General features: G+C 46.9%; 1 protein-coding gene across 1 annotated transcript in view; it reads right to left on the bottom strand.

Annotated features, from left to right (window-relative positions):
- Positions 1-12,808, bottom strand: part of RNF144B (ring finger protein 144B) — a 106,243-nt gene that overhangs the window by 34,443 nt on the left and 58,992 nt on the right. The window lies entirely within an intron of this gene.

Raw genomic sequence — 12,808 nt, 5'->3', positions numbered from 1 at the left:
CAGCAATCATTCACAAAGTTAGGTGGGGGAAAAAAGGGTTTTTTAAAGAGACAGTGAGCCCATTATAATTTTTTTTTTAAGGTTTAACCCCTACCAGACTAATAAACCCCCTGTGTCTCCTATACTTGCTGTTAAGATTCATGGATGCCTATAATGGCTGCCACCTGTAGCGATAGGATGAGATCACTAGGGCAACAGCTCGGGACCCAATGCTATATAGATGCATCAAAAATACATATACGGTTCTGGGGTCCCAAAACTGTGTGCCCTAGTGATTGCATGCAATTGCTACAGATGCACAGGCTATCGATAAATAAACGCTACATGCTAGTGATGAAATATGGAATGTATGGTATGGCATGGTATCATTTTAACTGGGACGAGCCAAGTAATGTATTTTGAAGTGTTTTACAATTATGGTACTTGTCATGTGAAAATTAATAAATCTTTGAAATTAAAGAATACTTGGGGAAAAAAAATTACCGGAAGAAAGTCTAGTTTGTTCTGAAAAAAAAAAAAAAAAAATAAAAAACCAATGTATCAGTTTGATGGCAAAGGTAATAAAAAGTTATTGTTGTATCAATAGTGGCACAGCCAAAATTGTCAGGAATCTTTAGGGGTAAAAACCCCGGAACCTGAAGTGGTTAAGCTATATTGATACCAATAAGTTAGTTGAGGCAATGCAAATGTGGTCCTGATTTGGTTGTTAAGATTGTCTATTGTTCCTCCAGCACTGCTCCCCTTGATTAACAAGGGTTTCACCCTAATAAAATAATATATGTAACGATCCCTAGATCTGTCTCTGTCTGCAACTTTTATTTGGCAATATGTGTGGTTCTTCCTGACAGGGCTGTGGAGAAGGAGTTGGAGTCGGAGTCAAGGAGTCGGATCAATTTTGGGTACCTGGAGTCGGAGGTTTCATAAACCGAGGAGTCGGAGTCGGGTGATTTTTGTACTAAGTCAACAACCCTGGTAAGAATTAGACTAAGGAGTCAGAGTCGAGGAGTCGGAGCAATTTTGGTTACCTTGAGTCATTGTTGGAGTAGGTGGTTTCCTAAACTGACGAGTTGGAGTCGGATAATTTTTGTACAGACTCCACAGCCCTGTTTCCTGAAATCTCTACTGTTGCATTGGCAGTCCTGTCTTACTCTGCCGACAGCTCGGTATTCAGCTCCTAGATACTATCTTGCCTTGCCCTGCTTTGATGCATCTCGGTTGGATGTATTCTGAATTCTGTGTCCTACCTAGCCTTGTCTTGCCTGGAATCTGTATCCTGTATGTGTTCAGAGTCATGTGAATACCATTGCATATGTTCTGGACTAATCCTGTCTGTCCTGTCTTGCAAATCCTGTTGCATGAATTCTTATGTGAATGAGTTATGCAAACCTGAACAATGTCCTTTGGACAGGTGAAACACAACTAGAACTATCTGGCATGTTACATCAGCTCTATGTCTACAGTAAAAATGAAACTTTTAAACTGTCAAACATGGGGGAGTCTGTTATGTTTTGGGATGCGGTGCCTTGAATATGTGCAAGGAAAAATATCTCTACTATGAGACAGTGGAAACAAATGTACTGCCCAGCGTCAGAAAGTGTGCAGGTCATAGACTGTTTAACCAGATAATGACCCAAACACATAGCTACCGTAAATGCACCCACAAATGGTTAGAACACAAAATGATTGGACTATTCCGAAATGGCTTTCGATGAGACTTAATTTAAATCTTACTGAATATCTATGGAAGGAACTGAAACATACAGTCTAGAGCAGGGGTGTCAAACTCAAATAGACGGAGGGCCGAAATGAAAAACTTAGACTAGGTCAAGGGCCAACATTCATATTTCCCCCCCCCCCCCCCCCCCCACCCATTTGGAGTTATCGCACAGCACCACCCAGCTATTTGCACCACATTCTCTAACCGCTGTGGGGAAGAAAAAAAAACATCCTCAGTATAGGTAGGTACCCCTGTATAGGAAGGCAGGTATAGGTGCCTCCAGTATAGATAGATATAGTATAGCCAGGTAGGTGCCCCGAGTATATGTTAGCTAGGTAGATGCCCCCAGTATAGACAGGCTTAGGTGCACTCAGTATAGGTTAGCTAGGTAGGTGTCCCCAGTATAGTTAGGCTTAGGTGCACTCAGTATAGGTTAGCTAGGTAGGTGTCCCCAGTATAGTTAAGCTTAGGTGCACTCAGTATAGGTTAGCTAGGTAGGTGTCCCCAGTATAGTTAGGCTTAGGTGCACTCAGTATAGGTTAGCTAGGTAGGTGTCCCCAGTATAGTTAGGCTTAGGTGTACTCAGTATAGGTTAGCTAGGTAGGTGTCCCCAGTATAGACAGGCTTAGGTGCACTCAGTATAGGTTAGCTAGGTAGGTGTCCCCAGTATAGTTAAGCTTAGGTGCACTCAGTATATGTCATAAGACGGCGGCCTGACCGCATTCAGCAAGCGGAACGCGGAGGTTTGTCCGCGTCCGCATCAGCGGCACCATCCACCACATGGTCGCATGCGGAACGCGGAGAAACATCCGCATCGGCGTTGCGATCCACCGTTCGGTCACAGGCCTCTCGGCGTACTTTACGTCGAGGCTGTGGTCCGGTTCTTCCCTCACAGGCCACAGGGCCTGCCACACACCAACGCTATCCTCAATCCAGTCTGGACCCCGTAGGGGCTGCGCGCGTGTGCAATAAAGCCTTTTATACTCTTAGAAGGAGAGTCAGCTGACCAGCTGGTCAGCTGACCTCAGTAAGGTCCTTGAGCTGTGCTGCAAGGTCCTTGAACTGTGTTGTGATTGGCTGATTGGCTGGGCGGGCTGGTTGAGCCCAGCACAGTATAAAAGCAGGCATTCTGTCAGTTGCAAGTTGTCTGCAGTAAGCGTTACTTTGTGATAGCCCTCAGACCTTAGCTAGATCCGAGAGAGACAGTCCTAGCTGGAGCAAGGCTCCTGTCTCTCATCAGTCTTTGTTGTTTTCCTGATTATTGTATATTTGTATGTAACCTGATCTCTGTTATAGTCAGCCAGTCAGTTGATCTAATAGTCAGCCAGATAGTGATCTGACAGTCAGTACCATCATGGGCCAAGTGCGGCTTGCCGTAACTAGCCCACAACAGTCAGATTTGTTATTTTCCTGATCTGCAACATATATTGGTTTTGCCAATATATTCGCAAGCACTATTGTTATCTGTGCCATTTTCTGATCTCCCGTTGCCGAACCTCTGCTTGTCTATTTCACTACGAGTTCGGCTTTCTGACTTTGTACCTCCGCCTATCTGATTTCCGTTACTGACCTTGGCTAGATTTCTGACTCTGCTCTCTGTTTCACGATTCGGTACCTCGCAGCCAGTTTGTTACCGAACCGTTTCCGTCTGACTTTGCCTCCTTTAGTGGTTCTCCCACTAAAGGGTTTATTCTGCTGAATCCCTCCTTGCGGAGGTCTCAGTGGTTCCCCAGTATATCATTGCTGCTGGGGAATGCGATTCTAGCGTTACGTCATCTAGTCGCAGAATCGCACACACTGCGTTTCTCTTTTAGAGGTAGCCAGTCCTCTTAAAGATATCAGTGTGGTGGGTTTTCCACTGTCGTTATACCCGGTATCCAGAGTTACAAATAAATATCCGCATTATTGGCGATTCCGCAGATCGCCACATAATCGGATATATCAGCATTATTGGTGATACTGCGGATCACCAACAATCTGAATACTCTGAGTGTGCACCAAACACCACACATTGTTACAGTACTGCAGACCACATTTATGAATATGGAAGGTCTGGTGGAACGATTGAATATGCTGTCAGCCACTATTGGAGAACTGTCCAAAACTGTGACCTTACAGCAAGCTCAGATCTCCCAGCTTACAGAGAGAATTAATGCCCTGTCTCCACCAGTGGTTCAACCTTCCCCTCACACAGTCGAGCCCAAGATGCCCCTTCCGGAAAAATTTTCTGGCTCACGGGCCGACTTTAGTAACTTTAGAAATCGCTGTTTAGCATATTTCCAGATGAAACCTGTGTCGTCCGGTTCAGAGGCACAGAGGGTTACTCTGATTAGGACCCTCTTACAGGGAGATTCCCAGACCTGGGCATTTAGCCTTCCCGATGGTCATACTGCCTTGTCATCGGTGTCTGAATTCTTTAAAGCGATGGCCATTATCTACGATGATCCCGACATCGCCGGCACAGCCGAGCGCAAGCTCAGGGAACTTAAACAAGGTAGTCGCATGGTTGAGGAGTATGCGGCAGAGTTCAGGAAGTGGGCAGTCTCAGTGAGGTGGGATCAATTCACACTATTAGACACGTATATGAATGGGTTATCTGATTCCATCTCTGATGTCATCATAAGCCACCCTGAACCGAAAAGTTTAGATGAGGCCATAACACTGTCCATTAAAATTGATAGACGTATTCGTTATCATAAGAAGGGCAGATCTTTAGCACTCGCCAGGGTGTCCCATGCGGTTAGTCCTCCTGAGGTCTCAGAGGAGGAACCGATGCAATTGGGGCATGGCCATCTGACAGGGTCTGAGAGAGCTAGGAGAATGAAGGAGGGACTATGCCTATACTGTGGGGAGAAGGGTCACCGAGTGCAGAAGTGCAGCAAGAGGGCGGGAAACTTGTCCGCTTAGGGCTGGTTGGAGGTACCGCCCTAAGCGAGCAAACCCTACCTCCATATCACAGTAAGATCTTGCTGCCTTGTTCCCTTCAATGGGAGAATCAAGTTTGTCACACGTCTGCATTCATCGACTCGGGCTCCGCCGCCAATTTCATAGATCGTGATCTAGCTTTGAGGTTCAATATCCCCATTCTCCCCATTCAGAAGCATATCTATGTCACCGCAATCGATGACTCCCCACTGCAAGACAAGTCACTTCTTTGTCAAACTCCATTTCTCACCCTCCAGATTGGGGTTCTTCACACAGAAAACATTCAGTTCTTTGTTTTAAAGATGGCCACCTCGTCAGTCATCCTGGGTCTCCCTTGGCTGAGGAAGCATTCTCCCCAGATAAATTGGAGGGAGAGACAACTGTCTGCATGGTCACACTATTGTCAGGAGAATTGTTTAGGGTCTGTATCAGTCTGTTCCTCTGAGGTTCACGTTGAAGGGGTTCCACCTCAGTATTCTGAATTCAGTGACGTGTTTTGTGCCCGGTCTGCGGACAGGTTGCCTCCCCATAGACCCTATGACTGTCCTGTTGAGCTGAGACCAGGTACTATGCCCCCTCGGGGACGGTTGTACAATCTTTCTGGTCCCGAGAAGATCGCGATGAAGGATTATATCAGGGAGAACTTGGAGAAGGGCTTTATCCGTCCTTCCAAGTCCCCTGCGGGAGCGGGGTTCTTCTTTGTTAAGAAGAAAGACGGTGGTCTTCGCCCGTGTATAGATTATAGACAACTTAACAAGATCACCATCAAAAACCGTTACCCTCTCCCACTCATCGACGATCTATTCTCACAGATTACTGATGCCTGTGTTTTTTCCAAGTTGGATCTGAGGGGGGCATATAACCTTATTCGTATCCGAGAAGGCGACGAGTGGAAGACCGCATTTAATACCCCTGACGGTCACTATGAGTACCTTGTCATGCCCTTCGGGTTATGCAATGCCCCGGCGGTCTTTCAGGAGTTCGTCAATGATATCTTTAGAGATGTATCAGGCAGATTCTTAGTGGTTTATCTTGACGACATTTTAATTTTTTCGAAAGACTTGCAGCAGCATAGGCAGCATGTTAAGTTTGTCCTACAAAAACTACGTGAGAACCAATTATACGCCAAGTTGGAGAAATGTATTTTCGAAGTCAGGGAGGTAGCCTTTCTGGGATACATTATCTCCACATCTGGGTTGGCAATGGATCCTAGTAAGGTCGCAGCAGTCCTGGAATGGCCACAGCCTTCAGGCCTCAAGGCACTGCAGAGGTTTTTGGGATTCGCCAACTATTACAGGAGGTTCATTAAGGGGTACTCTTCGGTGGTGGCCCCTATGACTCAGTTGACAAGAAAGGGGGCTGATGCTAGTAACTGGCCATCTGAAGCAGTTAAGGCCTTTGAGTTGTTGAAAGCAGCCTTCTGTTCCGCTCCCATCTTGCATCATCCTGACGTCACCCGCCCCTTCATTGTGGAGGTGGATGCGTCCGATGTAGAAGTCGGCGCAGTTTTATCGCAGGCTTTTGGCCCGGATGGTAAGGTCCATCCGTGTGCATACTTCTAAAGGAGGTTTGCGCCCGCGGAGAAAAATTATGATGTGGGGAATCGAGAGCTGTTGGCCATCAAACTGGCACTGGAGGAGTGGCGCCATTGGTTGGAAGGGGCAGAGTTCCCTTTTACAGTGTATACAGATCACAAAAACCTCGAATACATCGAGAAAGCTAAGAGGTTAACGCCCAAACAGGCCAGATGGGCGCTTTTCTTTTCTCGTTTTGATTTTGTGATAACGTACAGGCCAGGTGACAAGAACGTTAAGGCTGATGCCTTGTCTAGGTGCTTTGAGCCTGAGTCTGCCCCATCTGCTACTCCCACTAATATCCTCCCTGAAAAGTACTTTCTGGCAGCTACTGAGATCTCGGAGATCTTTCCAAGGTGCTTTCGGCATGTCAGGCTAATGTTCCTAAGGGGAAACCCGAGGGTCTCCTGTATGTTCCCATCCACTTCCGAGGGCAAGTGCTACGTATGTTTCATGAACACAAGAATGTGGGACACCCGGGCATTGCCCGTACTCAGGAACTGTTGAGTAGGGCTGTCTGGTGGCCTTCTTTCATGTCCGACTGTGAGGAGTTTGTCAAGTCCTGTTCTGTCTGTGCCAGGTGCAAATCCTCCAGGAAGGCTCCAGCCGGGTCTCTCCAACCCCTGCCTTCTCCACAGGCTCCATGGTCCCACATCTCCATGGACTTTGTGGGTGAACTGCCTGAATCTGACGGTAAGACCGTCATCTGGGTCGTAACTGACAGGTTCAGTAAGATGGCACATTTTGTTGCTCTGCCCGGGTTGCCGTCTGCTCAGGATTTGGCAGAACTATTTGTGCATAACATCTTTAAGCTTCATGGAATTCCTGTGGATGTGGTTTCAGACCGAGGGGTACAGTTTGTATCTAAATTCTGGAGGTCCTTTTGCAAAGATTTGGGCATCTCTCTGTCTTTTTCGTCTGGCTACCATCCCCAGACCAATGGGCAGACAGAGAGAATCAACCAATCCCTTGAACAATTCTTGAGATGTTACGTGGCGGAGGCGCAACATCTGTGGGTGAAATTCTTGCCATTTGCTGAATTCGCTCACAATAATCTCAGGAACACATCTTCCGGGTATTCTCCATTTCAGGTCGTTTACGGTAGATCACCCAAATTCTCGTCGCTTCCAGTCAGGGAGTCACCTCTTCCGGCTCTCCAGGAGTGGCAAGGAGCCTTCAAGAAAATTTGGGAGAATGTCAGGTACAATCTGAATAAGGCCTTTAAGATCCAGAAAAAGTATGCGGACAAGAGACGTTCCATTAAATGGAACTTTGGGGGATTTTGTTTGGGTATCCACCAAACATATCTCTCTCTCAGACAGCCATCGGCAAAACTGGGTCCCCGGTTTATTGGGCCTTTCCCTGTGGAAAGAAAGATTAATGATGTGACATACAGGGTGAAACTACCTGCCAGTCTGAGATGTGGCAAGACATACCATGTCTCCCTATTGAAACCTGCTGTTAGGGTAGACTCGGCTCCCCCTTCTCCTGTGGTGGTCGATGGGGAACTGGAGTATGAGGTTCAGGATATCCTGGATTCTCGCATTGTACGCAATAAAGTTCAGTATCTGGTACACTGGAAGGGGTATGGACCAGAGGAAAGATTATGGGTTCCCCTTCGAGATCTGCATGCCAAAGAGATAAGAAAGAAGTTTCATGAGTCACATCCCGGGAAACCTGGAGAGGCATGTCCGGAGGCCACGCCTGGAAGGGGGGGTACTGTCATAAGACGGCGGCCTGACCGCATTCAGCAAGCGGAACACGGAGGTTTGTCCGCGTCCACATCAGCGGCACCATCCACCACATGGTCGCATGCGGAACGCGGAGAAACATCCGCATCGGCGTTGCGATCCACCGTTCGGTCACAGGCCTCTCGGCGTACTTTACGTCGAGGCTGTGGTCCGGTTCTTCCCTCACAGGCCTCAGGGCCTGCCACACACCAACGCTATCCTCAATCCAGTCTGGACCCCGTAGGGGCTGCGCGGGTGTGCAATAAAGCCTTTTATACTCTTAGAAGGAGAGTCAGCTGACCAGCAGTAAGGTCCTTGAGCTGTGCTGCAAGGTCCTTGAACTGTGTTGTGATTGGCTGATTGGCTGGGCGGGCTGGTTGAGCCCAGCACAGTATAAAAGCAGGCATTCTGTCAGTTGCAAGTTGTCTGCAGTAAGCGTTACTTTGTGATAGCCCTCAGACCTTAGCTAGATCCGAGAGAGACAGTCCTAGCTGGAGCAAGGCTCCTGTCTCTCATCAGTCAGTCTTTGTAGCTTTCCTGATTATTGTATATTTGTATGTAACCTGATCTCTGTTATAGTCAGCCAGTCAGTTGATCTAATAGTCAGCCAGATAGTGATCTGACAGTCAGTACCATCGTGGGCCAAGTGCGGCTTGCCGTAACTAGCCCACAACAGTCAGATTTGTTATTTTCCTGATCTGCGACATATATTGGTTTTGCCAATATATTCGCAAGCACTATTGTTATCTGTGCCATTTTCTGATCTCCCGTTGCCGAACCTCTGCTTGTCTATTTCACTACGAGTTCGGCTTTCTGACTTTGTACCTCCGCCGATCTGATTTCCGTTACTGACCTTGGCTAGATTTCTGACTCTGCTCTCTGTTTCACGATTCGGTACCTCGCAGCCAGTTTGTTACCAAACCGTTTCCGTCTGACTTTGCCCCCTTTAGTGGTTCTCCCACTAAAGGGTTTATTCTGCTGAATCCCTCCTTGCGGAGGTCTCAGTGGTTCCCCAGTATATCATTGCTGCTGGGGAATGCGATTCTAGCGTTACGTCATCTAGTCGCAGAATCGCACACACTGCGTTTCTCTTTTAGAGGTAGCCAGTCCTCTTAAAGATATCAGTGTGGTGGGTTTTCCACTGTCGTTATACCCGGTATCCAGAGTTACAAATAAATATCCGCATTATTGGCGATTCCGCAGATCGCCACATAATCGGATATATCAGCATTATTGGTGATACTGCACCAAACACCACACATTGTTACAGTATAGCTTAGCTAGGTAGGTGCCCCCAGTATAGACAGAATTAGGTGCACTCAGTATAGATTAGCTAGGTAGGTGTCCCCAGTATAGTTAGGCTTAGGTGCACTCAGTATAGCTTAGCTAGGTAGGTGCCCCCAGTAATATAGACAGGCTTAGGTGCACTCAGTATAGATTAGCTTGGGAAGTGCCCCCAGTATAGTTAGGCTGGCTTAACTGCACCCTGGATAGGTTAGCAGCTAGTTAGGGTCCCAGCAGTAGGTAGCCAGTTTGCCAGGACAACTATCAAAGTTAACTAAAATTCTAAATGCCACATGTATTTCCAGTAATTACCGTATATACTCGCATATAAGCCGACCCGCATATAAGCCGACCCCCAACTTTTCCCTGACAAAACAGGGAAAAATGATTGACCCCCATATAAGCCGGGGGTAGGAAATGCTGGCCGCCTTATTCCCAGAGTGTGTCCCAGTATAGCTAGTATAGTGCCCAGTATAGCTAGTATAGTGCTCAGTATAGTGCCCAGTATCGCTAGTATAGTGCCCAGTATTGCTAGTATAGTGCTCAGTATAGCTAGTATAATGCTCAGTATAGCTAGTATAGTGCCCCAGTTTAGCTAGTAAAGTGCCCCAGTTTAGCTAGTATAGTGCCCCAGTTTAGCTAGTATAGTGCTCAGTATAGCTAGTATAGTGCTCAGTATAGCTAGTATAATGCTCAGTATAGCTAGTATAGTGCCCCAGTTTAGCTAGTAAAGTGCCCCAGTTTAGCTAGTATAGTGCCCCAGTTTAGCTAGTAAAGTGCCCCAGTTTAGCTAGTATAGTGCCCCAGTTTAGCTAGTATAGTGCCCCAGTTTAGCTAGTATAGTGCCCAGTATTGCTAGTATAGTGCTCAGTATAGCTAGTATAATGCTCAGTATAGCTAGTATAGTGCCCCAGTTTAGCTAGTAAAGTGCCCCAGTTTAGCTAGTATAGTGCTCAGTATAGTGCCCAGTTTAGCTAGTATAGTGCCCAGTATTGCTAGTATAGTGCTCAGTATAGCTAGTATAATGCTCAGTATAGCTAGTATAGTGCCCCAGTTTAGCTAGTAAAGTGCCCCAGTTTAGCTAGTATAGTGCCCCAGTTTAGCTAGTATAGTGCTCAGTATAGCTAGTATAGTGCTCAGTATAGCTAGTATAATGCTCAGTATAGCTAGTATAGTGCCCCAGTTTAGCTAGTAAAGTGCCCCAGTTTAGCTAGTATAGTGCCCCAGTTTAGCTAGTAAAGTGCCCCAGTTTAGCTAGTAAAGTGCCCCAGTTTAGCTAGTATAGTGCCCCAGTTTAGCTAGTATAGTGCCCAGTATTGCTAGTATAGTGCTCAGTATAGCTAGTATAATGCTCAGTATAGCTAGTATAGTGCCCCAGTTTAGCTAGTAAAGTGCCCCAGTTTAGCTAGTATAGTGCCCCAGTATAGTGCTCAGTATAGCTAGTATAGTGCTCAGTATAGCTAGTATAGTGCTCAGTATAGCTAGTATAGTGCTCAGTATAGCTAGTATAGTGCTCAGTATAGCTAGTATAGTGCTCAGTATAGCTAGTATAGTGCTCAGTATAGCTAGTATAGTGCTCAGTATAGCTAGTATAGTGCTCAGTATTGCTAGTATAGTGCTCAGTATTGCTAGTATAGTGCTCAGTATAGCTAGTAAAGTGCCCCAGTTTAGCTAGTATAGTGCTCAGTATAGCTAGTAAAGTGCCCCAGTTTAGCTAGTATAGTGCTCAGTATAGCGATCCCCCCTCCCCCCCCCCGCGGCCGCCGCTGCTATTACCTGTTCAGCTGGCGGCCGCTTCCTCTACTCCGGGTGCCCCTCTCGCTCTGCTCTCCATGTCTCCATCACGCGTAGTGTATCCCAGCAGCGCGCCCGACGCTGCTGCTGTGACGAGGCAGGAGAGAGCGGTTCCCCTGGTAACGGCGTCATCGCCGTTACCAGGGGAACCGCTCTCTCCTGCCTCGTCACAGCAGCAGTGATACACGAAGAATACGCGTGATGGAGACATGGAGAGCAGAGCGAGAGGCACCCGGAGTTGAGGAAGCGGCCGCCGGCTGAACAAGTAATAGCAGCGGCGGCCGCGGAGGGAGGGAGCGAGCGAGCGGGCGGGCGGGGGGCGCCGCGGATCAAGACCACCCAAGACTCGCATACAAGCCGACCCCCCAACTTTTGGCCCCCTTTTTGGGGGTCAAAAAGTCGGCTTGTATGCGAGTATATACGGTACTAGCAAATAGTAATACAAATCTTTTCATTTTTTATGTTAAGAAAATATGACATTTACACAGAACAGTTTTCACTGTGGACATTACTAGGGAGAACTGTGTCCAGCATACAGAAACAATCTTCACTGGAAGTAATACTGTGACTGGAATATGTTCAGAATGATAGAAAGCAGAAAAACAGCTTCAATAGTGTGTAAATAACTCATCAGCTGCAGCTCTGTGAGTTCCTGTGTCTCACTCTCTGCCTCGCAGTCTAAAGTAAATAAAGAGTTTACAGCCAGAAACATTTCATTGTGAATGGGGGGGGGGGGGGGGGGAAGCATCCAAGAACAAGAAAAAGTACAGGTCATTCTCTTCAGATCCTTCTCTGTAGCTAAAAAAAATATCTCACCTATTCTAATACGATCTGTGAAAAACTGTGTGTAAGCAGGGCAAACAGTAAATCATTTATCTGCGAATAGAGAAGTGAAACCTATCTACATGGTACAGCTCTAGTTCTGACGCCGACACAAACTGTTGCAAAAGCTTATAAATAAAGCATTTTTTCATTTATTGCTGGCTAAAAACTTTTATAGGTATGTGGGGTTTACAGAAGGACAGTTTATTTGATGCTCTTTAAGCATCATTATTGTCCACGACACTTTCATTTGTGGTGGTGTTTGCTTTAGATATTTTCTTCAACAGAACATTTCAGTCTGATTTCTGTTAAATATGAAACAATAAGTAGAAGAGATCAGCAGCACCATGTAGATGTATTTAAGTTCTTTATTGCATAAAGATAAAGAACTTAAATACATCTACGTGGTGCTGCTGATCTCTTCTACTTACGCTTTGGGAGCTGCTGAACTACAGCGCCATATCAGCTTAGCACACGGATACCCTCACTAGGGTGCCTATCGACTGAGGTGTAACATAAATATGAAACAATGACAGGCACTAGTAGTTACTTTTGTCAGTTTCAGTCTATTTAAAGGCTACATGAGTTGAATAACCTAATAGCATTTTTACTTACCTGGGGCTTCCTCCAGCCCAGAGAAGCCTATGTGCCCCTCACTGCAGCTCAGCTCTCAATCTCCTGGGGTCTCCTCCGCAGTGGCCGTCACGCTTTTGTGAATGTTTAAGTGCTCAGATGCACCACTCATGGCCCCATGTATGGGCGCATTCTGCACAGGCATAGCACTTCTGCGCCTGCGGAGAATACTCCCGACCACAGGAGAGCAGCCACAAGCGGTCCGTCCACACACTCGCACATGCGCAGAAGCTATCGACCCTGCAAGGTCAGCAACTGCTGTGGAGGGGAACCCAGGAGACTGGCTGACAGTGGAGCTGCGGTGAGGGACTGGAGGAAGCCCCAGATAA

This window comes from Hyperolius riggenbachi, chromosome 5, assembly GCF_040937935.1.
Source record: "Hyperolius riggenbachi isolate aHypRig1 chromosome 5, aHypRig1.pri, whole genome shotgun sequence".
NCBI classification, from domain to species: Eukaryota; Metazoa; Chordata; class Amphibia; order Anura; family Hyperoliidae; genus Hyperolius; species Hyperolius riggenbachi.
This window is presented reverse-complemented; position numbering and strand designations above follow the sequence as displayed.